The sequence below is a fragment of the Delphinus delphis genome, chromosome 1 (assembly GCF_949987515.2).
Source record: "Delphinus delphis chromosome 1, mDelDel1.2, whole genome shotgun sequence".
Lineage (NCBI taxonomy): Eukaryota > Metazoa > Chordata > Mammalia > Artiodactyla > Delphinidae > Delphinus > Delphinus delphis.
The window spans coordinates 23,826,072-23,853,388 of record NC_082683.1 but is presented as its reverse complement, the minus strand read 5'-3'; the positions used below and the strand labels follow the sequence as shown (position 1 = coordinate 23,853,388).

Below are 27,317 nucleotides of genomic sequence, written 5' to 3'. Positions count from 1 at the left end.
CAGCAACAAAGAGCTAGACTAGGTTTCCTGGGATCCAGTCCTGCTTCTGACACTTATTAACCATGTGACCTTGAAGCGGTTTATGTAACTTTTCTGAGCCTGGACTTCTCACCTGTAACTTGGAGATAGTAGTGCGTGCCCACTGGGCTGCTGTGAGGACTCCATGAAAGCACATTTGACCGGCTCGGAAGAGGGGCCTGGCCTACAGTAACCAGGTATGGGTGGTTACCATTATTACTGTGATTATAATTCGTAACTGTTTATGTCCATCCTCTGCTCAGGGTCCTCGCTGGGTTCCCATCTTGCTTAGTGTAAAACTCACAGTCTGTAAGTGGCCCTGGATGGCCTCCTGCCGCCCACTGCTCCGAGCTCTCCTTCTACTCCCCTCCTCCTCTACAGTCAATGGTATATTTCTGCCTCAGGGCCTTTGCACTCACTCTTCTCCCTGCCTGGAATGCTCTCCCACCATGGCTCATTCCCTTACTTTCTTCTGGTCCCTATCAAGTGCTTTCTCATCCCCATCCCTGGCTCAGGTCCCTTTCTCATTGCTCTCTACCCCTACCTTGCTTTGTTTCTCTTCAGAGCATTAATCTGACACTAAGCTACATATTCATTTGTTTATTCATTGCTTATTCTCACCAGAATAAGTGCCCTACAGGGCTAGGGGAATGCAGAATTTTGATTGGCCAGGACAGGGTCACACGGTCCAGCCCTGGAAACGAGGGTGGAGGCCACCTCAGCCCCACGGAAGGAGAATGGAGAGGGGCAGATCTTCCCCCTCACCAAAAAAATGGAAAAATCCCTCAAATCAGGAGTCCATAAATGGCAGGAGGAGAGAGATGGGGGCAGGGATGGGGAGGAAACCCCAGGTGCCTACTATAGAGGAGATCAAGTTCAAGAATCAGGGGGCTTCCCTGGTGGCGCAGTGGTTGAGAGTCCGCCTGCCGATGCAGGGGACACGGGGTCGTGCCCCTGTCCGGGAAGACCCCACATGCCGCGGAGCGGCTGGGCCCGTGAGCCATGGCCACTGAGCCTGCGCGTCCGGAGCCTGTGCTCCGTAACGGGAGAGGCCGCAACGGTGATGAGGCCCCCCCGCCCAAAAAAAAAAAATCAAGAATCAGGAAATGAGGGGGCAGTTCCAGAGTGTCTGAGTGAGGACATGGGCTTCAGAGCAGGGTCGGTTCCCAGCTCTGTGAAAACCTCTCTGAGGCTCGGCTTCTGCGGGATTGGACGCACTGTGTTCATGACACCTGGCCCGTGGGGGCTGAGATCACCCGGAGGACGGGGCAGGGAGCACTGTGGAGGGGACTCAGGCGGCCTTGGTTCAGGCGTTGGCCCCTCCACGTGTGGCCCTGGGGCCTCGGGGGCCGTGCCCCTCCCCCTGCTGCCCCAAGGGCTCTGTGAGGGGAAAGGAACCCCCGGAGGAGTGAGAAGAATCGTGGCATCCTGGGGGAGGGGGAGACCTGGAGGTGGTCCAGGCCCCCCCGATCTCACAGGAGAGGAAACACACACGTTCTCCTCACCCTCGGGTCGTCCCCAGCCCCAGGGGTGACTGAGGGGCTGAGTCCTGCTGGGTTCCCACTGGCCATTCAGACCCTTAACTCCTCCGTGTAATGGCCCCTGTCTCAGCCCTTTGCCTGCGGAGGCACCTGGTGCTGGGTGAGGAGACCATTCTCAAGCTCCAGAAAACTGAGGAACGAGGAGTGTCTCCCAGAGACGTGCCCCACGTCCAAGTGCACAAGAACTGGCCCACTTGGAGGTTTGCTGAGCCCACCCCTGCTCTCACCAGCCTCCACCCCCACTAGGTGAATTTCCCTGGCTTCTCTGGCCCCTCTTGGGGTTGCCAGGATCACACTGGCCGTGCAGATGTGGAAGGGGCCCTGTTGGGCTGCTCTGGCTGAACCCAACATCCCTGCTCCTGGGGCTCAGAGACAGATGGGTCTTTGTCACACAGCTCAGAGGGCAGCTGGACAGGCAGGGCCCACAGAGGAGTGGCCTGAGCCCTGCTGGACACCCAGTGAGCCAGGGGTTGCTGGGAGGCAGGAGAGGGCTGGGTAGCAAGAGTGCAGGGGACAACGGTGACATAGAGTCAGGTGGGCCAGGCTGGCAGTGAGGAGAGAGGAAACCTTCCCCATGGAAGGGGTTGTCCAGAGGGAGGCACACAAGGGGCTCTAGAGCAGCAGGTAGGGGCTCTGGAAGGGCCGCAGTGGCGGGCAGGAAAGGCGGGTGGGCAGCAGGTGTGTGGTGAGCGCTGGGTCCCACAACACTGCTGGAGGAGAGCAGACCATCTCAGCTGGTGGCCGGGACCCGGGCTCCCTCTGACGGGTGCGGTCCCGGCCTGGGTTGCATGGTGAATTCCAAAGTCTGCCAGTGGTCGGGCTCGAGCTGCTTATATACTTCCTCACTCGTGCATTGATGTGAAAAGTGTTTACTGAGGGCCTACTGTGTGCAGGGCACCAGGACACGGTGGTGCGCAAGACAATCTCGACCCTGTGCTGTGGAGCTCACCGCTGCCGAGAACACAGACGGGGACGAGCCAGTGACAGGTACCCTTTTTTTGAAGTTGATGGAGGGGAAACTGAGGTCTATAGAGGGAAAAGGATTTTACGATGAGGGAGCTGGGATTCAGAGAGGTTAGTAACTTGCCTGAATGGCACAGACAGTAAGTGGTGGAGCAGGTGCAAACCTAGAAGCACCCCAAGTCCGTGCGTTAACCCCAGTGTTCACCCTGGGCACCTCCTAGAGGGAGCCTGCAGGGGAGCCCAGGCTCTCCCGTCCTTGCTGTCGGGCTCTTACGGGGGGAGGGGGTGGGTGCGGAGTCCGCAGTGGGCCCAGCTCTGCGGCCGGCCATAGAGGTGGATCTCATAGGACCATGGCCAGAGGACAGTTCCCACTGGGGCAGGGCATGGGGCTGAGGCTGGCAAGACCAGGGGGACACTGAGGCCCAGGCCTGGGACACCACATCCCATGGCCAAGGCAGAGGGACTAAAGCTGGACCGTGTGGAGAACAGAGGCAGGTCAGGAGCCAGCAGCTCAGGCGGCGTCAGGGGAAGAGGCCTGGAGAGACGGCCAGCACTTGGCCAGGCCCCTTCTGCTCACCTTGTGGGCCAGGTAGAGCTGAGGCCGGCTTCAGCAGGTGGCCACCCTGCTTACCCCACACATGTCCTACATCCAGGAGCTTCCGTCAGCCCCCCGATGACTCTGGACGCTCTAGCTGTTTACCCTCAGCCTGTTCCTCTGGGTGACGCCGACACCCCTGTGTGGGTATCAGCACCTGTGACCCAGGCGTAGGTGTGATGTTTGGGTTTTTTTTGTCCCCAATAGAGGATAATGACATACTATTATGGGGTCCATTTACATCCAAGGGAGACATGAGATCATCAATGATCAGAAGCAAGTCTGTTGTGTCTACCTCCTGGATTGAGCCCCTCTTGAAGGTAATAAGTAGGGCGGGCACATTAAGGAAGTACCAGCTGCATGCTCTTGGGGAGAGAAGGGAGGTGTGATGTCAGGAAGGGCTTGGTGGTCAGGGCAGGATGAACTGAGGAATAAATGAACAGGCTCCTCAGTTGCCCAGGCTGCTGCTTGCAGGGAGAAGTCCCCCACCCCACCCGTCTCATCTCTGCACTTTCCTCTGTGAGGGCTGGGAGTGAGGGGAGCCGGGGAGGGAGCCCTAGAGGAGGAGTCAGGCACACAGAGGTCCCCGCTTCCCTGCTGTGCAGCTTTGGGCAAGTTTTCTCCCCTCTCTGGGCCTCAGTTTCCTCATCTGTAGATGGGATCAGCCCTTCTCTCTCAGGGGGGTTGTAGAATGAGCCCTAAAAGCTGCACAAATGGACACACAGGAGTGGAGGGGCAGTGAGGGCAGTGGTCAGGGGCTGGGGCTGGAGTCTGTCACTCAAACCTGTGAGATCGAGCAAATTTATTACCTTCGCAGGGTCTCAGTTCCCTCAGCTGTAAAATGGGGATAGTATTAGTCCTTACCGTAAAAGGTGGTTGTGAGAATTAATGAGGTGATGCACACAGAGCCTGGTACACAGTAAGCCCCAGCCAGTGGTATTATTGGTATTATTATTACTGTTATAATGGCCATGAATAAAAGAATCTGAAGCATTCATGCTTTCCATCAGCCCTGACTCCCTATGTCTGTGGAGCTTGGTCCCACTGTGCTTTGCCCTCTCTGCTGTGAGTACTGCCCCAAATACATTTTCTTCCTTGGGAATGGCTTAGGGAAGGCAGGATGTGTTGCTCGTGCCTGGCGTCTGGACTACATTTTTCCAAAGAAACATTGTTATTCATAGTTATAAGTAGTAGAAGCTATTAGCGCTTTTGTTTTGACTAACCATAGTCTATAGCAGAGTTTAATGAAACAGTATGTTCTGAGTTCCGAAAAACTTTTGGAACACAGCATTTCTAAATCGTTGGAGAAAAAACTAATATCCATCAGGTACCTGTTGTGTGCTAGGCATTGTGCTAAATACATTGCATATGCTAATGCCCTTAATTTTTGCAGCAACCCAATGATACTGGTGGTGTTAACTCTGGTGTAGAGAAGTCATGCTCAGAGAGGCTAAGCCATTTGCCAATATTTCCAGACTATTACATGTTGGAGCCAGAATCAGAACCCAGATGTTTCTGATACACTGTGCCTGCATGCACTATCATTACCTTCTGGTATAGTGCCACTGACAATACAGCTTGAAAAGAAAAGAAAGGAAAAGGAAAGAACTAGTTTCACCAGTAACTGAGACTGCTGACATGTACCACCTCCTGGTAGCAGTTAACATGACCTAGGTTTAAACCAGTCCATTCAGACCATTCCTCTGGCTACAGTAATTGGCTCAGGGATGGGCCTGTGACCAAACAAGAGCCATTGTTTTACAAGGAGACTTTTACTGAGGCTGCTCTTGCTCTTCCCACTGAACTTGAACTAGATTCTTCCCACTGAACTTGAACCTGGAAGTCCACAGTCTAGAGCTATTATTCCCACCTTGAGTGTAGCCTGAGAATGAAGACAACGTGTAGAGGAGAAATAGAAAGAATTCTGATCTTATGACGTCATTGGAGGCCCCATCGAGTTATTCCCGACTCGACTCTAACCCCGCAAGCTTTACATTACACCAGACATTAAGTTAATTCTCTTTTTGCATGAGCCATAAATGAGTCCTAGCTGGTTCACAAACCCACGCAAAAAAGTGCAAGTAGAAATGGGGTTTAGGGTGAGACTATGAAGGATGCCTCAGATCTCCACTGTAGAAACCCACCGGGCACCTGGGAGCTGAAAGTCACATGGCAGAGACCCTCTCTGACTCTCCATGCCTCTCTCTGCCTTTCTCCCTGACTGGGTCTGCAGAATGACTCATCTGTATTTCCCTTTGCCCATCTTCTTCATCTCCTTTGCAGACCGGCGTCTCTGCTCTCTCATGACCAAGGATGACCACACCTAAATAATGAGCAGACCCTCGGGCTGATGTGATTGGTTCTCCAAAGCTGTTTGACTTGATCCCCACGTTGCAAACAGGGGAGAAGGGATCTGATTTTTCCAACCTGGACGAGTGTAGCCTCCAGGCCTGTTCAACAGTAGGGGTTGGAGAAGAACCTTACCGGACTTGTGGGCTGACAAGGAGAGACGTGCAAGGAAAAAATAATTGGCCTTTCTACCCAGATGGGAGTTAACATTGGCTGTTTTACAGTTGGGGAAACTGAGACTCTAAGAGGCAAAGTCACCTGCTAAGATCTCCTGGCTTGTGAGTTGTAGACTCAGGATTCATACCTTGTTCTGCTGAGCCCTGACCTCCATGGTCTTTCCCCAGTTCCCCCAACTCTCCCCGCCTCCCCCAAGCGCTCTTCTGTGGCTACTTGCCCCCATCTCCTCCTTCAGCCTGCTCACTTCTGCCAGGACGACCAGAGCAGAAGACAGGAAAGCCGACTTCCCCAAGAAGAGAGGTAACTCAGGGGCCATGGGTGAGGGGGCAGGCTCGTATTTACCCGTCGTGCACCTGTGAAGTTTGCAGGGTTCCACCAGAGCAAGCGGGCCCTGCCTTCGCTTCCAGAGTCAGGCCTGGGCAGTCAGCGCTCAGTTATTAAACACAAATAAGAATTTAATTAAAATTTCATGACGGTTGTGTTTCACCCAAACAGCTGATGGCCTTGCATTTTCACCTGAGTCCAGCGGTCCCACCTCGGAGATCTTCACCCAAAGCCTTTTGACCCCCACAGATCAGTTTGGATAACCAGGTCTCTTGTGATCGTGGCGAAGTCCAAAGTGAGGTCGGCTTTCTGCAGACGCAGCACCCTGGTGACTGTGGTTAAACAAGGCCCTCTTGGGAGCGAGGCTGGGCTTTCCCACAGCTTCTGCCGGCCACGTGGGTCCCAGCCTCTGGTTCCTGGGGATGATTTCTGGCATTTACTCGGTGGGAACCAACAGGATGATTCCAGGCAAACAACAGCCAGGAAGGATTTAGGAAGAGGGACTGCAGTGCGGGTTGTACCTGGGGGTTACTGAAAACCACATCCCCGCAGACAGGGACAGTGGGAGGGTGGGGATGTGTGGAGGTCCCCTTGCTACTCCCGCAGGAGTCTTTTCAGGGTGTCTTAAGGACAAGGTGACCTTGGAGCGGTGACACAACCTCTCAGGTCCTCAGTTTCCCCAGTCAGAAGGTAGAGCTGATGAACCCTCCTTCACAGGAGGTTGTGAGGGTCACAGAGAAGGGGCTGCAGGAGGCTCTCAGCATGACTCCTGGTACACAGTACGAGCTCAGATACTTGGGTTGGGTGCCCAGATGACTTGCTGAGTCAGGTGGGGCTGGTGATGGGGAGCCCTGGCTTCCAGCCCTGTCCGTCCCATCGTCGATCATCTGAGCATGCTCTGGGCAGGAAGGTGGATGGACCATGAGGTGAACTGGATGTGGAAGAACAAGGGTCTGGATGACACACTTTCTCACAAGTTAGGCAGGAAAGGGTTTGGGGGGAAGCCCCAGGCATAGGGAGTGAGAAGCTGAACTTGACATTTGCAGAATCTGGTGACAAGTAAGAGATCATTGGATTGGCTAGGCCAGGTGTCCCATCGGTGGGTAGTATGCAGGTGCGCCTTGCAGACAGGAGCTGCTCCATCCATTGTATGGGCCTGGGAACATCGAGGAGTTGATGTCCAGGACCAGCCCTCAGCCAGTGAAGGCTGGAGCTGGAGGTAAACCCTACTGTTTCCTCGCCCCTCCCCTCTGGTGGGGCAGCTCTGAGGTATGTTCTGCATCACCTCCCAGATTGCCCTGCCCCCGGGACTGAGGCCCTGCCACCTGCAGCAGTCACCTGCTACATACGCACCTGTTATCAGCTTCCTTCCCTTCCCTGTCTCACTTCCCCAGTTGCCCTGATGCTTACCTGGACCACCGCCCCAGTAAACTACTCACCCTCAAATCCTTGTAGCAAGATCTTCTTCTGGGGAAGCTGAGAAAGGGGGTGAGAGGGGAAGAGTGGGCCCCAGAGGAGCAAGGCTGTGACACAAGTTGTGGGGATCCTGGTACCAGGCAAGGGTCCGAGGTGGGGATCTGGTTTCTGGAGCAAGGCAGGGGCCCATCACCCTTCCCCAAGGGTGGTGCTGAGGATGGAGATAAAGGTGGGAACAGTGGGAGGTGTCATAGGCACCTTCTTCATCACGCACGGCTCACACGTAGATGAACTCATACCATCCTCACAACAACCCTGTGCTGTGGATTCTGTGATTGCCCCACTTTACAGAGGAGGAAGCTGAGGCACCTGGAGGTTGAGTAGCCTGCGGAGTGGTGGAGGGGCGGCAACCAGGCAGACTCAGGGCTTCACCTCCTTGGTTATCAGCTGCATTAAAAACTCTGAGAGGCCCTGTGGCAGAGAACCAGGTAGTTTTCAGCTCTCCCCAAACATGTATGACAAGGAACCCTCTGCCCGGACTCTGGAACCAGCTTCAGGACATATAGAGCCTGTATAGAGCCGCAAAGCCCCAACTTGTACGGGAATTTCCCGTTTGCCCCAGGCTCTCCCTGCGGATGCAGAGATAAGCCACATTCCCAAGGCTGGGGAGGTGGCGGTGAGGCTAGGAGGCCAGAATGATGCAAGGTGATGGTCCCGCGAGGGCTGTCACTGGGACAGGGACACAGGGCTGGGGTGAGGGAGTGGGCGATAAGAGACGCACTGGAGAAAGAATGGGAGGGTGTGACGGATCCCGGGAGGCAGTCCGTGTGGTGTGGATGCAGAGTTTTCAAGGCTTCCTGGGGTGGGGTTGCTGCTTAGGACCTACTCTAGAGACAATCAAAGAATCTAAGGGGAAGGAGAAAGGCTGGGGGAGCTGGGCAGGAAGCAGATCCAATCTTTGAGGAAGAAGAACTGGATTCAGAGTTGGCAGATTGGGTTCTGGGCCAGACTCTGCCTCTAAGTCACTGGGTGGCCTTGGCCTTCACATCCAAGGGGCTCTAACTAGATGCTCTTCAAATCCCCTCTCAGCTCAGATCTCAGCTCCACATGGCTCTGCATTATTGATGTTCCCCTGGGTTTTCCAGTTAAAATCAGCATCTTGGCAAAGGAAAGATGTGCTCCTATGTTGGGAGACCCTGGGGGAAATCCATCATAAGTCTGGCACTCTGAAAGGAGCTCTCTGTGCTCCTTCAAGGTCACTTGTGCACAAGGGTCCACTCCTTTCACCTGCTCAAGGACATCAGTCCAGCAACACCTCCCTTCCTGGGTCATCAAAGTTCCTTTCTGCCTGGGGTCATTCCCATCAATTTGTAGGCATGTCATTATCTCTCCGTCAAAACCCCATGCCAACCTTCATGTTACTGTAACATTCCTCAAAAGAGGTTTTACACTTGTTCTCTTCCACTCGTCCTCCCCAAGGGAACCTGTACTTCCTGGGTGGTACCCAAGTGGCTGCACCCAGGGCCTTTTCTGCACCTGGACCAGGTTTCGACGATCCTGGGCCTTGAGCCCGACGACATCCCTGATGAGCCTTTTCAGGGGTCTAGAGAGGCAATGAGGATGGTTAGCCTGTGTCTACTGGTTGAACAGTCACCAAAGCTCAGCCTAGATCCAGGGGGAGGGACATAGGACTCACCTCTTAATGGAAGGAGTGTCAGAGAATTTGCAGACATGTTTTTTTTGTTTGTTTGCGCCGGCCTCTCACTGTTGTGGCCTCTCCTGTTGCGGAGCACAGGCTCCGGACGCGCAGGCTCAGCGGCCATGGCTCACGGGCCCAGCCGCTCCGCGGCATGTGGGATCTTCCCGGACCGGGGCACGAACCCGCGTCCCCTGCATCGGCTGGCGGACTCTCAACCACTGCGCCACCAGGGAAGGCCGCAGACATGTTTTAAAACTGCCAGAGACCATATAGATCATTCTCATGCCAAGTTCTGTAGAGTTCTGAGAGTCTTCCTGCTTCTTAACATTTCTATCAAGGATAGAAAAATTCAGTGTCCTGAATGAGATGAGGGATCTGAGCTACACTGAGGCTAGAACCCCACTTTGGGGAGTGGTCCTAACTTGCTGGTAGAGACTCAGTTGAAGTTCACTGCCCACCCACCCATCCAGTTACCCATTCCCCCCACCCCAAAATCTAGTAATGTGAGCAATTCTGGGCTTCAGACCAATCAGATAGATGGTAACTCCCCACTGCAGACTGAGGGTGGGGACAGTGGAGCATAGCCACATTTTCTGGACACTGTTTTTCCTATGGAATAGAGGGACAGAAAAGCTCTTTGGGCCAGATTTCCTGAATTTTCTGTCTCATGATTAACAAATTAACAAATTAACAAATTTAATCTGATCCTGAGAGGAGGAATTATTTCTAATCTGAGCAATTCCTAAATAAAATCCCTGGAGGAGTGGGGCTGGAGAAATGATCAGAGAGAAGCTTCATTTGTCTCTGTAGACTTTAATATTTAACTATTTAATATTAATATCTATCCATCGTTATTCTATATTTAACATTAAAATTAATATCACACACATATATACATATGCATACATATATAAATTCACAGTGTCACAAGTGAGGGATATTTACCATACAAAGGAATTCTACACTTTGCACTTTACAAAAGGATTTGCCAAAGGCTTCCTTGAAGTGTTGTGCTCTCCAGGGAGGAACAGAGAAGGATTTTGATTTTCAAACATTTTCTTGTCGTGCTCCGATGCAACCTTAAAAGTGTGTTCGATTTCTGTCTCAAGTTCCGTTTGATTCAACCAGCATTTTCTCAAGCTCTGATTAAGTCCTGGGCACTGTGCTTGGCACTGTGGAGGAGCAAAGATGAATAAGATCCGTGTTCAAAGGGAGACAGACTCTGTAAACCCGCTCACAGAGGCAGCTCTTCCAGAATGTGCCTGGCCAGCTGTCATCAGGGACAGCTCTGCAAATTCGTCAGCATCGTCTGAATATCCCACCAGCAGCTGAGCCTGGAGAGGTGCCTCTGGTGTTCCAGGCTGGTGGCGAGGCTAGGAAGGTCTGTGATTGGGTGAGGGGAGAAACAATACCTCCTCTGTTCTCTTCCTCCATCACTGGGCTTGTTCCACAAAAGTGCCAATTTTTAATAAAACAGGACAATTATGTGAACATGATGGCTTTTGAAGCTACCATAAAAGAGAGAGCCTGTGATAGCAAGTCCAGGGTCATCCACCAGATTTGCGAACCTTACACCTCTGATGCTGGGGGCTCGTGAATCCCTAGGGCAGGTTGCAGTTATTTCTTTCCTTTTATCTACTCTTTTTTCCTTTTGGAGAGTGGGTTTGGGTCAATGAGCCTTGAGTGCAGCTGAGACAGGTGGAGGTGAGGATGTTGGGAACAGCCTGAAATGGAGTGGGACGTACCTTTTTCCTGATCTTAGGGGAAACAGTCCTTTGTCCTTGAGTATAATGTTAATTGTAAGTTTTTTGTAGATGCCATTTATGTTTCAGGAAGTTCCCTTCTATTCTCTAGTTTGCATAGAATTTGTCAAATCTTTTTTTCCCCCCTGCATCTATTGAGACGATCATATGATATTTTTTCTAATTTATCAATACAGTGTAGTACACTGATTGAGGGTAGGCTTTTTAAAAATTTTAAAAGCATTTTGGTAAAATATACAGAACATAAAATGCCAGTGGCATTGTCTCAGTTTTTGTTTGTCTGAGAGAGTCTTTATTTCTCCTTCATCTTATTTACTTAATTTTAAAATTATGGTCAAAAATGTAACATAAAATTTACTGACTTTTCAAAATTCAGTTTCAGTTTCAAAACTGAAACTCTATACATTAAACCCCATTCCTACCTCCTCCAAACTATTTTAGATTCCACATGTAACTGATATCATATGCTATTTGTCTTTCTTGGACTTACTTTGCTTAGTATGATAATCTCTAGGCCCATCCATGTTGTTGTAAATGGCAAAATTGCATTCTTTTTTATGGTTCAGTAGTATTCCATTGTATATAGGTACCAGGTCTTCTGTATCCATTCATCTGTTGTTGGACACTTAAGTTGCTTCCATGTCTTGGCTATTGTAAATAGTGCCACTACGAACATTGGGATGCATGTGTCTTTTCAAATTAGAGCTCTTGTCTTTTCCAGATATATGCTCAGTAGTGGGATTGCTGGATCGTATGGTAACCCAATTTTAATTTTTTGAGAAACTTCCATACTGTTTTCCATAGTGGTTGCACCAATTTACATTCCCACCAACAGTGCAGAAGGGCTCCCTTTCTTCCACACCCTCTCCGGCATTTATTATTTGTAGATTTTTTAATGATGGCCTTTCTGACCAGTGTGAGGTGATACCTCATTGTTGTTTTGATTTGCATTTCTCTAATAATTAGCAATATGGAGCATCTTTTCATGTGCCTGTTGGCCATCTGTATGTCTTCTTTGGAGAGATGTCTATCTTCTGCCCATTTTTTGATAGTTTTTTTTGTTTGTTTTTTTGTTAGTGAGTTGTGTGAGCTGTTTGTATATTTTGGAAATTAAGCCCTTGTCGGTCACATTATTTGCAAATATTTTCTCCCAATCTGTAAGTTCTCTTTTCGTTTTATTTATGGTTTCCTTTGTTGTGCAAAAGCTTATAAGCTTTTGCTTATAACATCTTTTCATGTGCCTATTGGCCATCTGCATTTCCTCTTTGGAAAAACATCTATTCATAATTCAGTCTTGATAGGTTGTATGTTTCTAGAAATTTATCTATTTATTTTGGATTATCAAATTTGTTGGTGTATAATTGTTCAACTTGAAGGACTCCCTTTAGCATTTCCTATAGGGAATTTCTAGTGCTGATGCACTCCCTTAACTTTTGTTTATCTGGGAAAGTCTTAATTTCACCTTTATTTTTTGCCAAATATAGTATTCTTGTTTGGTAGTTTTTTATTCAATTCTTTGAATATATCATCTCAGTCCCTCTGGCCTGCCAGGTTTCTGCAAAGAAATCTGATGATAATCTTATAAAATCTTCCATGTACGTGACAATTCATTTTTCTCTTTCTGCTTTCAATATTTTCTCATTATGAAGTTTAACAGTTTAATTATTATGTGTCTCTGTTTGTGTTCCTTTGGGTTTATCCTAATTGGAGTTTGTTGAGATTCTTGCATTTCTTTCTCAAGTTTGAAATGTTTTTGACCATTATTTCTTCAAATAAACTCTCTGCCCTCTCTCTCTGTCTTCTTTTGGGACTCCCAACAATGTTCCATAAATCCCTTAGGCTCTCTTCACTTTTCTTCATTCTTTTTTCTTTTTGATCCTTTGACCTGAAAATGTCTGAAAATGATCCGTCCTTAAGTTTGCTGATTCTTTATTCTGCTTCATCAAGTTTGCTGCTGTACCCCTTTAGTGAAATTTTCAGTTCAGTTATGGTATTCTTCAGCTCCAGAATCTCTCTCTTTGTTGCTAGTCTCGTTTTGTTCATGCATTATTTTTCTGATTTTGCTTAGTTGTCTATTTTTGTTCTCTTTTAGCTCACTGAACATCCCTAAAATGGTTACTTCTTTTCCCGTAATTCATAGATCTCCATTTCTTCAGAGCCAGTCTCAGGAGATTTATTTTGTTCCCTTGAATGGGTCATATTTCTCTGTTTCTTTGTATACTTTGTGATCTTTTCTGGGATTTGGACATTTGAATAAACAGCTACCTCTTAAGTCTTTATGGACTGGCTTCACACAGAGGAAGACTTTCACCCATCAACTTGACTAGGGATTGTGAATACTTCTCAAACTTTTTCTGGAGATGTATTTTCGGGCTTGTGTCTGTAATATTCTAGTTAAATAGGCTTGCCCCTTTTTCTTATTAGGAGCTCATAACATCTTGCTCCCCTCTGGTGTCTATATATGGTACTGCAGTCTCCTTGGTGCTGTATGTGCAGTGGCACTCACCTTTGTTCTCAGTGACCCCCATCCTGACATCTAAGCTATGCCACTATTCCTGTCAGTGCTCCAAGTCAGGGAAGACATAAACCAGTCCCCTGTGCAGCGCCCTGAAAAGCCAGAATGTTGGATGCATGTTCCATTCTTTTTTTTCCTTCTTGAGGGAGCAGATGGGAGTTGAGACTTTTTATCCTGATTGTACTGTACTGCACTGAGCATGGGAAGGGCCTAGGGCAGGCAGATGCAACAAACTTTCCTACCCGCTTTGATGAAGCTTTTATTAGCTCTGGAATTCCAATTATGCATATGCCAGATTGTTTGATATTGTCTTACAGATCTTGGTTGTTCTGTTCTACTTTTTTTTTCCTCACTATTTTTCCTTTTTGAGTTTCTATTGGGCAATTTCTACTGACTTACCTTTAAATTTACTGATTCTTTCTTTGGCCGTATTGAGTCTACTAATGATTCCTTTAAAGTCATTCTTTATCTCTGTTCTTGTGTTTTTTATTTCTAGCATTTCCATTCTTTTTCCTATAGTTTCTATATCTCTGCTGAAATTATGCATCTGATCTTACATATTGTCAACTTTTTCTACTAGAGCCTTTAATATATTAAAAAATAATTAATAAATAGTAGTTATTTTGAATTTCATGCTGTAAACTTCCAACATCCGTATCTTATTACTTTGTTTCTTCAAACTGTGTTTTTTTTTTCTTGATTTTTGTATGCTTCATAATTTTTGGTTGAAAGCCAGACATCTTGGTAAGGCATTAGAGTCTGAGGTAAATATCCTTAATGCCTGGAAATGGGCACATCTTACCTCTGTTAGGCCTTTGGTGAGAAGACTTGAGTTAATCTAGCTAAGAGCAAGGCCAAATTTTTGCTATGTTTACCCTCAGTGCGTAACTTTAAAATCTTGTAGCAATACCTTGTGTGGGGTTGTTTTGCCACTACAAAGTCTGTTCAACCCTCAGCTTCAGGTTTTTCCTTTGCCCTGTGATTCAGAGTTGGTCTTTTTGCCTGCTTTTGTTCCCCTGCTGTCCCTCTCTCAATAGTACTATGCCATTATCTGTTACTGAAAGCTTATTAGCTTGGTGGTGGGGGGCAGAGGCAGGGGGAAATTTGCCTCAGTCTTAGGCACATGCCATGTCCCTGGTCTTGGGATGTGGTCTCATTTCTTCTGCTCCTTCCCTATCTGTAGCTTGTATTCCTACCCCTCCCCTCAGGAGATGTTTATGGCAGAGGGAGCAGCACATGTGAAGGCCCTGAGGTAGGAAGGAGCCTGGCCCGTAAGAGATGCCAAAAGAAGGTCAGTGTGCCTGCGGTGGAAAAGAGTCTCAGTGATGGGAGTGAAGCCCAGGCTGAGCTGGAAGTTACGCTCCGTCCAGTGAAGGGGGAGAAGATTCCGAAGCTCCCTGCCTCCTGTTCTTTTTCTTAGAATGAAACAAAAGCTGCTGGAGCTGATAAGAAGGAGGCAAGGGATGCTGCTCATGAGTTATTGCCCTCTTCTCTACTTAGCCAACCGTGGCAGGGCACACTGATATGGTCAGTTTTATAAGAGTCACCCTTTATCTGTGGTTTCGCTTTTCATAATTTTAGTTACCCGAGGACAACTGCAGTCCAGAAATATTAAATGGAAAATTTTAGAAGTAAACAATTCATAAGTTTTAAATTGTATGCTGCTCTGAGTAGCATGATGAAATCTTGAGCCACCCTGCTCTGGTCCACCCAGGATGTGAATCGTCCCTTTGTCCAGCATATCCTGTGGGTTCGTCAATTAGCAGTCATCTCAGTTACCAGATAAGCTGTGGCAATATTTCAGTGCTGGTGTTCAAGTAGCCCCTGTTTTACTTAATAATGGCCCCAAAGCTCAAGAGTAGTGAGGCTGACAATTTGGATGTGCCAAAGAGAAGCCATAAATTGCCTTCTTTGAGCGAAAAGGTAAAAGTTCTTGACTTAATAAAAAAAAAAATTGTATGCTGAGGTTGCTAAATCCATGGCAAGAATGAATTTTCTATCCATGAAATTGTGAAGAAGAAAAAAGAAATGCTTGCTGGTTTTGCTATTGCACCTCAAACTGCAAAAATTATGGCCACAGTGCATGATAACTGCTTAGTTAAGATGGAAAAGGCATTAAACTTGTACAATAAGATATTTTGAGAGAAAAAGAGACACCACATTCACATAACTTTTATTACAGTATATTGTTATAATTGTTCTACTTTAATGTTAGTTATTGTTGTTAATCTCTTACTGTGCCTAATTTATAAATTAAACTTTATCATAGGTATGTGTGTCTAGGAAAAGCATAGTATATATAGGGTTTGGTTTTATCCACAGTTTTAGGTATCCACTGGGGGTCTTGGAATGTATCCCCTGTGGTTAAGGGGGGACTACTGTATTCAATATTTTCAAAGTTTGGTCCTTCACTCATGGCTGTTACCTCCTTTGCTCTGTTTCTTTTTTTCTCCTGGAAACAGCTTTGTTCTAAGGCAGAAGGGCCTTCATGTTGACACACTTTGTCCCTTATACTTGCCTCTTCCGTACATCATCCATCTTTTTTTTTTTTTTTTTTTTTTCCAGCAGAATAGGACAGGCCTGAACTCTGGCCATCAAGGACACTGAGGCAGGAGATGCCCTGTCCCAGGGAAAGGCCCAGACACCAGCCATTTGCAGCTCAGAGTGTAGTCAGCTCTGGAGGCTCCAGACAAAACAGCAGGGTTGTCTCATCAGACTGAGCACAGGAAAGTGGGGTCCACGGACAGTCTGCATCACAGTGGGTTCAGGATGCAGGGTCCAGGTTTAGGGATGGAATCACAAGCAGAGCCACAGGCTGGGCACGGAGGGACTGGCCATAGAGCAGGGCAGCTGCTGAGGCACAGGCAGCTCTGGGCAATGGTCCTTTATTTTCTTTTCTTAGTACAAAAACAAGTACACCAACATACGTTCATTTTAAAAGATTCCGAGGGATAAAGTGAGAGAGTCCTTCAGCTCATGTCTTTATTTCCATTTTACAGATGAGGAAACTGAGGCATTTATTCCCTATGAGCACAAAACTGGGCTCTCATTTGCCTGATGTGACACTAACAGCTCAGCGACTCATGGGGGAAACCAAGGTCCTGGTGGGGGAGCTCAGGCAGTTGTAAACAATTGGTTCACTTGAATGCAATGTTTTCCTCTGGGTCACTGTTGGCAAATCAATATTGAATTGTGCCACCCAGTGTAGTACCTGCCTCCCTGCTCAGGGATGACAGAGAAAAACAGACCTGATGAAATCTAAATAGAGGTGTCCTGAGAAACCCAATAGAGACGTGTGCAGATGGCTCCCAAGGAGTCTGTTAATCTGAGGCTGTTGAATTACCTGAGCAGCTGCCTCTGCTACTGGCATCCTCGCTCAGGACAGAGAAATGACTTCTCTTGCGGTGGTTATCTGGAGCAAGCCAGTCCATTTTTCTCCTTTATTGTCACTGAGTTTCAGGAAAGTGTCTGCTGAGTCCCCCACCCCTGCCCCCCTTTTCTTAATGTTGGATTTATTTGATGACTACACTAGGCCTGGTGGTGGGGGCCAGAGCGAGCCCCGCAGTGAGGAGGACACTCGGCCCCTGAGCCCGCCTGCCCGAGGCTTCCATCGGCGGGTGCGATGGGTGTGTGGCTGGACATCCGCCCATTCAGAACTGTCATCTCCATCAGTACAGTGGGACCGTGAGTTGCCCTTCCTTCCCTTTCCCCTGCTCTGTGGATGGCTGTGCCCCAACCTGAGGCAGCTGTGAATGGGTCGAGGTGGGGAATTCTCTGGAGTGTTGTCTGGGAGGAGGCGTTTCCAAAGGAGACCCCCAGTTCCCAGAGGGGTGAGTATTTCACATCTGCTCAGTGAGACTCCTGACTGGAGGAGGACGTGCTGGGGCTCAGAGCCCTTCTTAAGGCCGATGATAACTAACCTGGATGTGCTCCCTCCTCCCAGGCCTGGTGCCTCGAGCTTCAAGCAAGTTACCTCCCTCAGGTCTCATTTTGCAAATGAGGGACTGAGGCACGAAGAGGTGGGGCACTTTGCCCAAAGGCACAGAGATGGGAAGTGGCCTCCCTGGAGTTCCAGCTCAGGCAGGGGGCTCCACACACCTTTGCTGGAGAGTGGAGAACAAATGTGTGAAAGGAACTTCCTGAGCACTGGTCCACACAGCCCATCCTCTGTATCCACAGTGGCGGAGGCGTGGCCAAGCAGCTGCAGCTCCCGTTTGGTAGGTTGCTTTTCTAGATAATTCTTTCTTGGGGGGCGGGGCGGTGCCCTATGTATTATAGGCTGTTTTGTAGCATCCCTGGCCTCTGTCCCCTAGATGCAAGTAGTACCCCTTGAGTCACGACAATTGAAAATATCTCCATAAATTGCTAAATGTTCCCTGAGGGTCAAAGTATCCCCCAGTGGATAACCACAGGTACATGGGCAAAAACAGACTTTGGATCAGAGATGTGAGTTTTTGTCCCTGCTGCACCCTTTACTTGCTGTGTGACCACAAACTTGTTTCTGAACTGCTCCAAGCCTCTGATTTTCATCAGGAACGCACAGATGAACCAACCTAACAGAACTCTTTAATGGATTAAATTGATTCTCATGAGAAAAGCCCTGGTACACAGTAGGTGCTCAATAAATGTTAGTGGTTGTAAGTGGCTCAGAAAAGCACTTCACTTCCAGAAGGGCAGGCATGACCTCCAGAAAAATCTCACTCAGCAGCCTCACTCTGAATAAGAGAAATAGAAAATATTCTCATTCCAAAGTGTAAATATCAGAGGCTTGGTAAGATTTCTGAAAATAAACATTTTGCGTGGAAGGGAAGAAAGGAAGGTGGGAGAGACGGGAGGGGGTGGAGGTGGAGGCCCAATGTTTAAGAATCGGGGTAGCACACATAAAAATCTGATTTCCTTTTCTCCTGAAAAATCAGGAGGTCTGACCACCCCGGGTATGGCCTGGACAGTCGCTGGAGCTGGGTGGCTTCTGCCCCCACGACGGGCCTCACTTAGTCTCTCTGCCAGGACTCCATCCTCACCACTCCTGACGATTCCTCAGCTCTGGGCCTGAGGACCAGCATCGTGTTCCCCCTGCTGTGTTCCTGTCACCTGAACATGTTACCCCCGCCCCCGACTTTGGGAGGATGCCAGCGGGTGACCCTGAGCTGGAGGGTCAGCCCTGAGATTCTTTTTTTTTTTTTTAATAGGAATAGAAAAGAGTTTTATTTGAGCCAACGTGAGGACTCTAGACCAGAAGACAGTCTCTCAGATAATGCTGAGGAACTGCTCTGGGGAAGCATGGTTTCCTCTCAGAACAGAGAACATCAAACGAGTCAGGGATACATTCCTTGAAGGTTTCAAAAAAAAGCAGGTCAGCACATACACAACGAGTCAGTATGGTCTTGGCACCTGGGCAGGGAATCTTATCATGGAAGGAGTACCAGCTTTGGTTTTCCAGGAAAGAAGGCATTGAATCTTTAGTTTTAATATGGATATTCTTTACTTCTGGTCAGTGTGCCCTTTTCTTTAATAATTAAAGCAGACATACAATATATGTTTTAGGCCACAAATAGGCTATTCTAGTTAGCATAAACTTCAAGTTAACTCATGTATAAGCCAGAATGATTCCCCATACATCAATACGTGAAAATTTCTTTCATCATTTCCCCCCTTTGGTCATAAATCTTTTGATAGAAAGCATTGATAATTAAAGTATTTGTCCCTTGATGTTAGGATAGTTGTGGCTGCCCTGCTCCATCTGTCCCTCGGTGCTATGTATTATGACTACTTCTTTCTAGCTTTCTTCCTTCCTCTCTCTCTCTTTCTTTCTTCCTTTTTTTTTTTTTTAAATAGTAATAGATTTGCCTAGTTATCCTTGTTTAGGGGTAATTAATTGTAAGTAGTGGACAAACACAGTGATATACATTGTCAGGGAAGCATTCTATAGGCTATACACATTATCAATCATATCCAGTTAACACAAACATTGCATGCGTGCTTTTAGCAGTAGACTGAAAGCAAGCTGTGACACGTGTCATGAATAGCCTGATGGTAAGGAAAAGAATGATAAGACATATTATGAAAATAATAATCATCTGTAAAACAGAGCAAAAGCAGTGCTTACTCATGAAAGGTGCCAACTAAATCAGTCATTTAAAGGGTCAGTCCTTCTTACATCTTGTAACCAACTTGACTTTTGGGAAATGCTTTCTGGGTGTATCTCAACATCTCCAGAGTTATTGATATAAGTGCAACAAGTAGTATGAGCAATAGCACAGATACCTTCTTATCTGGCCAGGAGAAAATCTAAGGCAATCCTGTCATCTAATACTACTTGGGCTAAGGAACTTGGGGATGTCTGTTAAGCTGCAATGCTCTTTGCAAACTTTTTAGCTATTTGACCAAAGATGGCTGATAGATTTCTGACACCTCTTTATTTACATACACTCTCACATTAGGAACCAAGATTCTCAAAAGATTTTCCCACGAGGTATCTTGGTATCTTGCTAACATGACTCTCTTGACTCTGTCATGAAGAGAGAAAGGAGGTTCCTCTCCTTCCTGTTGTATAGACAATGGGGTAACAGAATGTTCTAATAAAATAAACCTTCTATTTGTCAGCTATTAAGACATTTATGAGCCCATCCTTGGGAAGGTGACTCAATTCCAGTACCACCTATGAAGACAAAACCTAGGGACCAAAGGTGATCCCTCCCAGAGTGCCCTCACTGACAGCCCCACTAATTGGAAATTTTGTCACACAGTAGTAAACTAAGTATATGACGTTCGATATAAGGGAGTTGCTGGCATAGTTTACTCACATTTTTTCTCTTTAATACATTTTTCGATTAAGTAAGGTACAGAGTGAGGGAGTCCTGGGGTAAATCCTGTGCTCGGTCTCTAAGAATTCAGGATAGTATCAGACGAGGGATGGACATGTTAATACGTGCAAGAAAGCCCTGAGATTTTATGACCATCTCAGCTCAATGTCACCTCCTTGGAGAGGAGTTCCTTGACCACCTGAGACAAAACAGTCCCCGCCCACACCCCTCACTCTTCATCCCATTGCTCCATCAGGAAATGCCAACAGTGGATGGGCTGCTGTCCCTGGGCCAGGCTTCACAGTGGCTGGTGGAGGACTGTCCTCACGCTCGTGTCACAGAGGGAATTGTTCCCAATCAAAAGGCAGGTCAGGCTTCACAGAAGGCAGAATGCTGCTTCCCCCTCTCCACAGCGGTCTTGCAAAAACTCGGGCACTGATATACGATCACTAGAGCAACCTGTGCTCTCTTTTGGCCAAAAGACCCCCCAGTCACCTTCACTTGTCCTTTAAACACAACCTAGGATCCAGCACACAGTGGGTCCCTTATCATCACTCCATCATCATGGCAGCCGAGGAAGGGGGCTCAGGAGGCCCGGTTCTGGCTCCGTTCCGATGGTTCATCTGTCTGTCTCTTCCCTTCCCCCATCTCTCTCCACAAGGTAGGGCAGCCACAGGGCTAAGCCCTTTCTACATGTTACCTCGTTTGATTCTCCCCAGAATCTTATCAGGCAGCCTCTTGGATTAGCCCTGTTTCCCAGAGAGGGTATAAGCCTCCAAGACACTCGGAGACCCCTGTCAGATGACAGGGCCGGAGGTGGGGGGCTGGGAATTGAACTCAGGTGGGCCGACCCTCAAGGCCTGTGATCACACACAACACAGTCCCCTGTGTGACTTGGGGCAAGACACAGATTTAAGACAGCAAGAAAAAAGACATGGGCAGAAGGAAAAGGGTAGAGAGGAAGTGAGAGGAAGAGACATCTTGTCTCCAAATTGCGGTGGGACCTTGAGAAAACACTTCTCCATTTTGGGCCTCAGTTTCCCCTCTGAAAAATGCGGGGAGGAGGGCTGGTCGTAAGTGGTGCACTCTAGACGCCTCCCCAATCGCAGAAAGCCACACCCTCCCTGAGGCCGGCCAGAGGATGTCATCTGTCTCCCAGCCCATCTCCAGCAGCAGCAGCGTTTCCACAAGCTCCTTCCTCAAGGCACTGAGGGATAAGGGAGATGGGTGTCCTCTGAGCATTCTCGGGGAGCAGAGGGCCTGCTGAGCAGAGCGTGGACAGGGAGATGCCTTCAAAACTCCAAAGAATCTCGGTGCCAGTGAGCTTCTCTGAGTCCTCCCTGCATCCCGGCCGGTCCCAGGGGGCCACCTGGGGCAGGTCCTTGAAGTCCTTCCTCAACACTCCTGCTTCCCACCGTTCCTCCAACCTGGCCCTTGTGACCTGGCTCCCAGGCCCCTTGCCCCCCTGTTCCCTTCTAAGGATTCCCAGTGACAGTGGGATCCCAGTTCCCTGTGCAGCCTGGGAGCAGAAGCCCTCCTTGCTCCTGGCCCGGCACCCCTCCCTGAGGCCTACTCTTGCCCCTCCCTGGGATCTGGGTTCCGTGTGCAACAGGGGGTCCAGCCCCAACTTCTGCCCCCAGAGGCCTCGAGAGACACCTGGGCGATTGGGAGCCCGTGGAGGATCACCCAGGTGTACTTCAGCCAGAGGCTCGGATCACAGCCTGGGTGGACAGGGGGCTCAGAGGGATGGGGTCACTGACTGCCCACATCATCCATCCACATTTCAGTGACGTCCTGATGGCGCCCACAGGATGCTCACCAGCTGGAACCAGTGACAGTGACCTTGGAGGGGCCAGGGAAGCAGAGGGAAAACCCGTTTATGGGCCCTCAGGTATGTGCCGGCACCACATCAGGGCTTTGCCTGAGATAATACATTTAATTGTTTCATTAGGACAGCTCTCTCCCAGCAAGCCATTGCCCTTCTCTGGGCCTCAGTTTCTCCCTCTGTGAAATGGGTTTTGGCCAGAGCCAGGTCTCTTTGGGCCCTCCCACTCTAGGATTCTGAAGTACAACAGGTAGGTCAATAACCTACCTGAACCTCAGTTTCCCCCTCTGTGAAATGGGTGTGGGCCTGGAGGGCACTTCTCTAAGGTCCTTCCCATCCTGGGATTCCCCTGAGCCTCAATTTCTCCTTCTTTGAACTGGGGTGGTAACACCCCCCACCTTGCCAGGGCTGGCTGTGAAGACGCATTGAGATGTGCATGAGATGCCGGGTGCAGCGCCGGCACCCTGACAGGTGGGGCAGGCAGGGTGTCTGTCCACCCACCTCCACCCCAGGACATCTGCTGCCATTTCCTGAGACTCTGCTGAGACGTCACTGGTCTAAGCTTTTCATCAGCATTTTACCACTTTGTCCTCACAACCCACAGAGGGGCTGAGATAAAGGTCCTGGGTGATCCATTTGAAATGCAAACCCCCCTGTCCCACAGTTGCTTAAAGCACCACAGAGGGCCCCCTGCTCCCAAAGCAAAGACCCCAACATTGAGTTTGACTTTCAAGGCCCCGTGAGGCCAACTCCTGCCCCGGGCCCTCCAGCCCCACCCACAACGATCCAAGTGTGGAAACTGAGGCTCAGAGAGATGGCAAGACTCCCCAGGGCCGTCCGCCTGGAGACGGCAGAGCCGGATTCAAACCCAAGCCCATCAGGGTCAGTCCCTGGGCTCCACCGGCCCCATAGGCCACCCAGAAATGCCGCCTCCAGGGAGTTCGTGCCCCGCCCACCCCACCACCACCTGGGCCTTGTCACAGGTGGAAGAGATGCTTCTTCCTCAAGTCTGTTTCATAGTCACAGGCTGTCCAGCTCAGGGCACTCAGTGACCCGTGCTCCGCTTGCCTCCTGCCCTGGCCCTCCCCACAGGCTCAGAAGCTGATTTGCTTCCCTCAAATTCCCCACATCCATCCGCATAGACAGAAGCCCTTGGGAGGCACCGGAGGCTCTGATCTGTGTCCGCCTCATTTGCCAAGGACACGGGAGCCTTTGAAGGGGATGACTGATTCTTAACCATGTGGTTTGGGTCTAGCCCGAGGCCTGTGTGGACACTCCTCAGGCTCCTCATTAAAGAGCTAAAAGGGTTGGTTTTAAAGGAGCTGAGGACGACGCAGCTGGTGTGTCTCCTCTGCCCTTAGTAGGGTCTTTAGAAGTGTCTAGACACAATCACACAGGGATCAGTTAAGAGGCAACTGTTGTGGTTCAGATGAGAGCAGAGCAGCTGCGGTGGAGACAGCAGGAATGGGTGGACAGGAATGGCTTCAGGGAGACTGAGAGGACTTGGTGCCAGTGAAGTGCACAGCACCGACGCTGGTCAGGGGGCACGGGAGCTGTAGAAAAGCTGATAAAAACGCTGGTGAATTGCTCCATGGGCCACCAGCAGGAAAGACAGACATGTCCCTGAAGGACCACTCTGCACTCACAACGATGTGGGGAGCTCTTCACAGGTCTGGGGACCGCAGGTGACAGTGGTGGGGATGTGAGCAGAGGTGATAGAAACACCTGCATGGTGTATGACAGGTCGGGCTTTGTCCTCGGTGTTTTTCATGGACACGTGAGATAATTCTCACAACAGTGCTGTGAGGTATGTGCTGTTATCATCCTATTTTACAGATGAGACCCAGAGAAGTTTAGTAACTTGCCCAAGGTCACACAGCAAGTTAGTGGCAAAACTGGGACTTGCACTCAGGCAATAGTTCCTAAGTCCATACTCTTAACTATTATTCTAGGAGATAACTATGCAGTTACTGCTCTGAGGGAGTTGCAAAGCCATAAAATAAAATCCATGGGCAAACTGGATGAAGGGAGAGAATTTCTGGCTGTAGGGACCAGAGAAGGCTTCCCTGGGGAGGCAGGATTTTAACCCAGTCTTAAAAGGTGGGGAATTTTTGAATAGGCAAAACTGTAACCTACCATCAGGACGGTTATTTCACACAGCACAGACTCACTCTGGTCAATTTCAGGGAAACTTTGTTTCCAAGGGGTGGGCTGGAGCGCATCTGATCGCAGGACACTCATCACGGGATGGCATCGAAGCTGGGAAGATTAGGAAGGAAAGCCTCTGGCATGTTTAGGTTCTGTCTCTTAAAACAGGAATTCCATAAGCAGAGTAAGAGGTTTCTGTTACTGGCTGACAAAGAACAATGGTAGACGCTCACTCACTCCACGTTGTAATGGAGGAATTTGAGCGGAGAAATCACAGATGCAAGGGTGCATGGGGGAGGGGGTGAGGGGAAGCTCTAGATGCATTGGAGGAGACTGTTCGGCTAGAGCAGAAAAACAAAAACACAAGGTTCTGTCTTAACCAAAACATGCATCACGGCTCAATGTTGTGTTGTTAGAAAAGCCTGAGCAGGTGGATTTCATGTATTTGCTAAAAAATAGTCAAAAGAAGTTCTGAGAAAAGATCTGTGAGGGTCCTTGGTCTTGAAATGCCCTAAGTCACTTCACTGCGCTCAGCTCTTGTTTGACCATGGACTAAAGTGCACAGAGGCACCTGTGGAAATGCAGTGGTCTCTCCAGGCTTCTGCACGTCTGCCACTACCTCTATATTGCTTTCTGCAAAATAAGTAAGCAAGTGGGAATCCACTTTGTGCGGCTCAACTCTCAAATGGCAAAAACAATGGGAATTCTTTGCACTAAAGATTCAGAAAAAGGAAGTGGATTCCTGAAGAGGCAGGAAGCAGCGGCTTAGGAGAAACAACAAAAAAGTGGGTTTTAATTTTCTGGTATGTAAAGAAAATATTTTCATTCTTGGAAACACAGGACAAAGGATACTGAGTAACCTTAAGTTTTCTCTGAAAAGAGAATCCAAGCCAAAGGTTTTAAAAACTTCTAACAAATGTCATGTTATAGGTTATACCCCCAATTTCAAACATCTGTGAATGTATTATTTTAACCCCATTCCAGTCCTTCAAGGAGGATCAGTTCCCATTTAGACTATAAGTGCTCCGTGATTAACCATGAACTTCCTATTATTATTCTTTCATTTTCACTGTCAACTTTCTATCTTTAATTTTTTAAGAAACAATTTCCACTTTGGTTTATTCCAGCTTGAATTCTACCAACCCCACTCATCAAAAACAAAAACAGCTAGTTCAACTTCCAAAGATCTAACCAGTGTAGGAAAGTTGGAAAATACAAAAATCTTATCACCTAGAAAAACCAAGGCTATGGCATATTTTCTTTTTTCTCTATAAATGCAGAAAAATAAAAACAAAACAAGATGAGGATAAAACTCTACACACACAGTTCGCTGTGCGATATTTTAAAGAAACAAATTACATTTCCAAAAAAAGATTTTAATGGCAGGAGAATGCTCATGATAAATGTTAAGCAAAAGTTCTGGGTCCAAAAACGTCTATTGAGTGCAAGACATGTATATGTACTATATAAAAACATACCAAACATCAATCGTGATTATCTCCGGGTATAAACCTCTTGTTATATCTTGCACTACCAACTTGGAACAGCAAACATGTATCACTTTTAAGGATCAGGAAAAAATTAATGCCACTTGGAGGAAAGGCAATAGGAACCTTATATTTCTAACCAATGGCGCTCTAAACAGCTTATAAATGTTTTGTTTCAAAAGCAAAGTATTAGGCTGGAGGATGAGGGTGCAGGTGCAGGCGGGCGGGAGGGCGGGCAGACGGGGTAGCATGCGCGTTCGGACAGTGGGTGGGAGAGCAGAGGCAGCGCCACGGCTCTCTGGTATAAAAGCCCTTGGGGAGCTCTGAGATTGGAGATCGCCTTTGCTGCTTCACCTGCTTCGCCTGGAGCTCAGAGTCCTTCAGCCTGCGGAGCGCTGAGCACAGAGCAGACATGGGAAGAGGGATGTTGAGCACGCTCCAGTTGGGGCTGCTGCTTCTGGCACTGCACCTGCTCCAGCAGGTTTATTCACAGGATTCCACCCCAGGCGCACCCGGCCCTGCAGCCGCTGTCAGTGCAAACACCACCAAGGGAGGCGTCAGCGCCTTGCAGTCTACAGTCAATGTCCTCTTGCTTTCACTTGCCCTCCTTTTTCAGCTCTACTGTTGAGAATCTCAGGCTGAGACATAGCTTTATTTTTCCAATTCATCTTTTCAAACCCAAATCAAACGGCTTCTGGATGTCCAGTGTGGGAAGGAAGACAACAGTTCCTCATCGAGTCTATTGATTCCACTCCATATTTTACTGACAGATAATGTTGAGAACATCAAATTTGACTGGTTTGAAGATCATCTGAAGAATGTGACTCGATATGAAATCTGCAGAATTTTGTGTACAAGACTGAAAGCAAAGCCAGTAGCCAAAGTTAGTAAATGATCTGATGTCATTAATTGGGTCTTAAGGAATATGGACTCTTAAATCTCTACCTTGAAAATAAGAATCGATTTAAACTTGATCTAGAGAAAAATGATGGGGTGGGGAATGGAGAGGTTTCATTTTGATTCAGCAAATCTTGAGCGCCATTAAAATATTGGGTAACATCAAAAGCTTCTGTGATTCTCTTTATGTACATGGGAAGGGGCCTCTATTGTTACTGTAGAGCGGTGCCAATTTAATGCCAATATACTCTAAAGTCTTAAATTGTTAAGCTTTCGCTGTTTTCCTGGGAACTCAACGCTTTCCTCTGTGGTTCTGGATTTTACATTGCATTTGAATTTGTGTGTAGAAATTGACACATGTCAGAGCAATGATGCGTTGGAATCAGCTCTGAATCCAAGAATAATGAGTACATCTTGCTTATGCCCTTATAAAGGCTGATGGTAGGCACTTTCCCATCACACCTTCCCATCCAACGAGAGTGCCGGATTCATTTAGCTACCATACTTAACCTGATTCCAAAGAATAGAAGTGCATTGACTCCAACTAACCTTAAAATGCTGCTTTTTATGGACAGATAGATGGGATCCTGCTTCCTCTGAGCCATGCCAATGAGACTTGTTCTCCATGGAGGTAGGTGCTGGTTTACTTTCATTCCTCATCAGAAATGAGACTTATTCCAAACACCGTCTTCAGTCACACGGTTTGACCTGCAGCATTTATTCTGCCGAGCAAAGGCCTGGGTGGGAGTCTAGGGGGGCACGAAACAGGCACTGGGCAGTAATTACTTTGGCCAGGT

At 48.2% G+C, this 27,317-nt stretch overlaps 1 long non-coding RNA gene across 6 annotated transcripts; it reads left to right on the top strand.

Annotated features, from left to right (window-relative positions):
* The first annotated feature begins 124 nt into the window (after positions 1 to 124).
* On the top strand, positions 125 to 26,752 carry LOC132429434 (uncharacterized). 6 transcript variants are annotated; one of them, XR_009520343.1, is made up of 7 exons: positions 125 to 215; positions 2,453 to 2,546; positions 3,325 to 3,437; positions 5,401 to 5,943; positions 16,893 to 17,044; positions 17,304 to 17,577; positions 26,240 to 26,752. It is a non-coding gene; the product is annotated as an uncharacterized lncRNA (long non-coding RNA). The 6 variants fall into 6 exon arrangements; XR_009520344.1 differs by adding an exon at positions 21,951 to 22,054 and having other exon boundaries at positions 16,893 to 17,577; XR_009520346.1 differs by having other exon boundaries at positions 3,366 to 3,437; positions 16,893 to 17,577.
* The last annotated feature ends 565 nt before the right edge of the window (positions 26,753 to 27,317 follow it).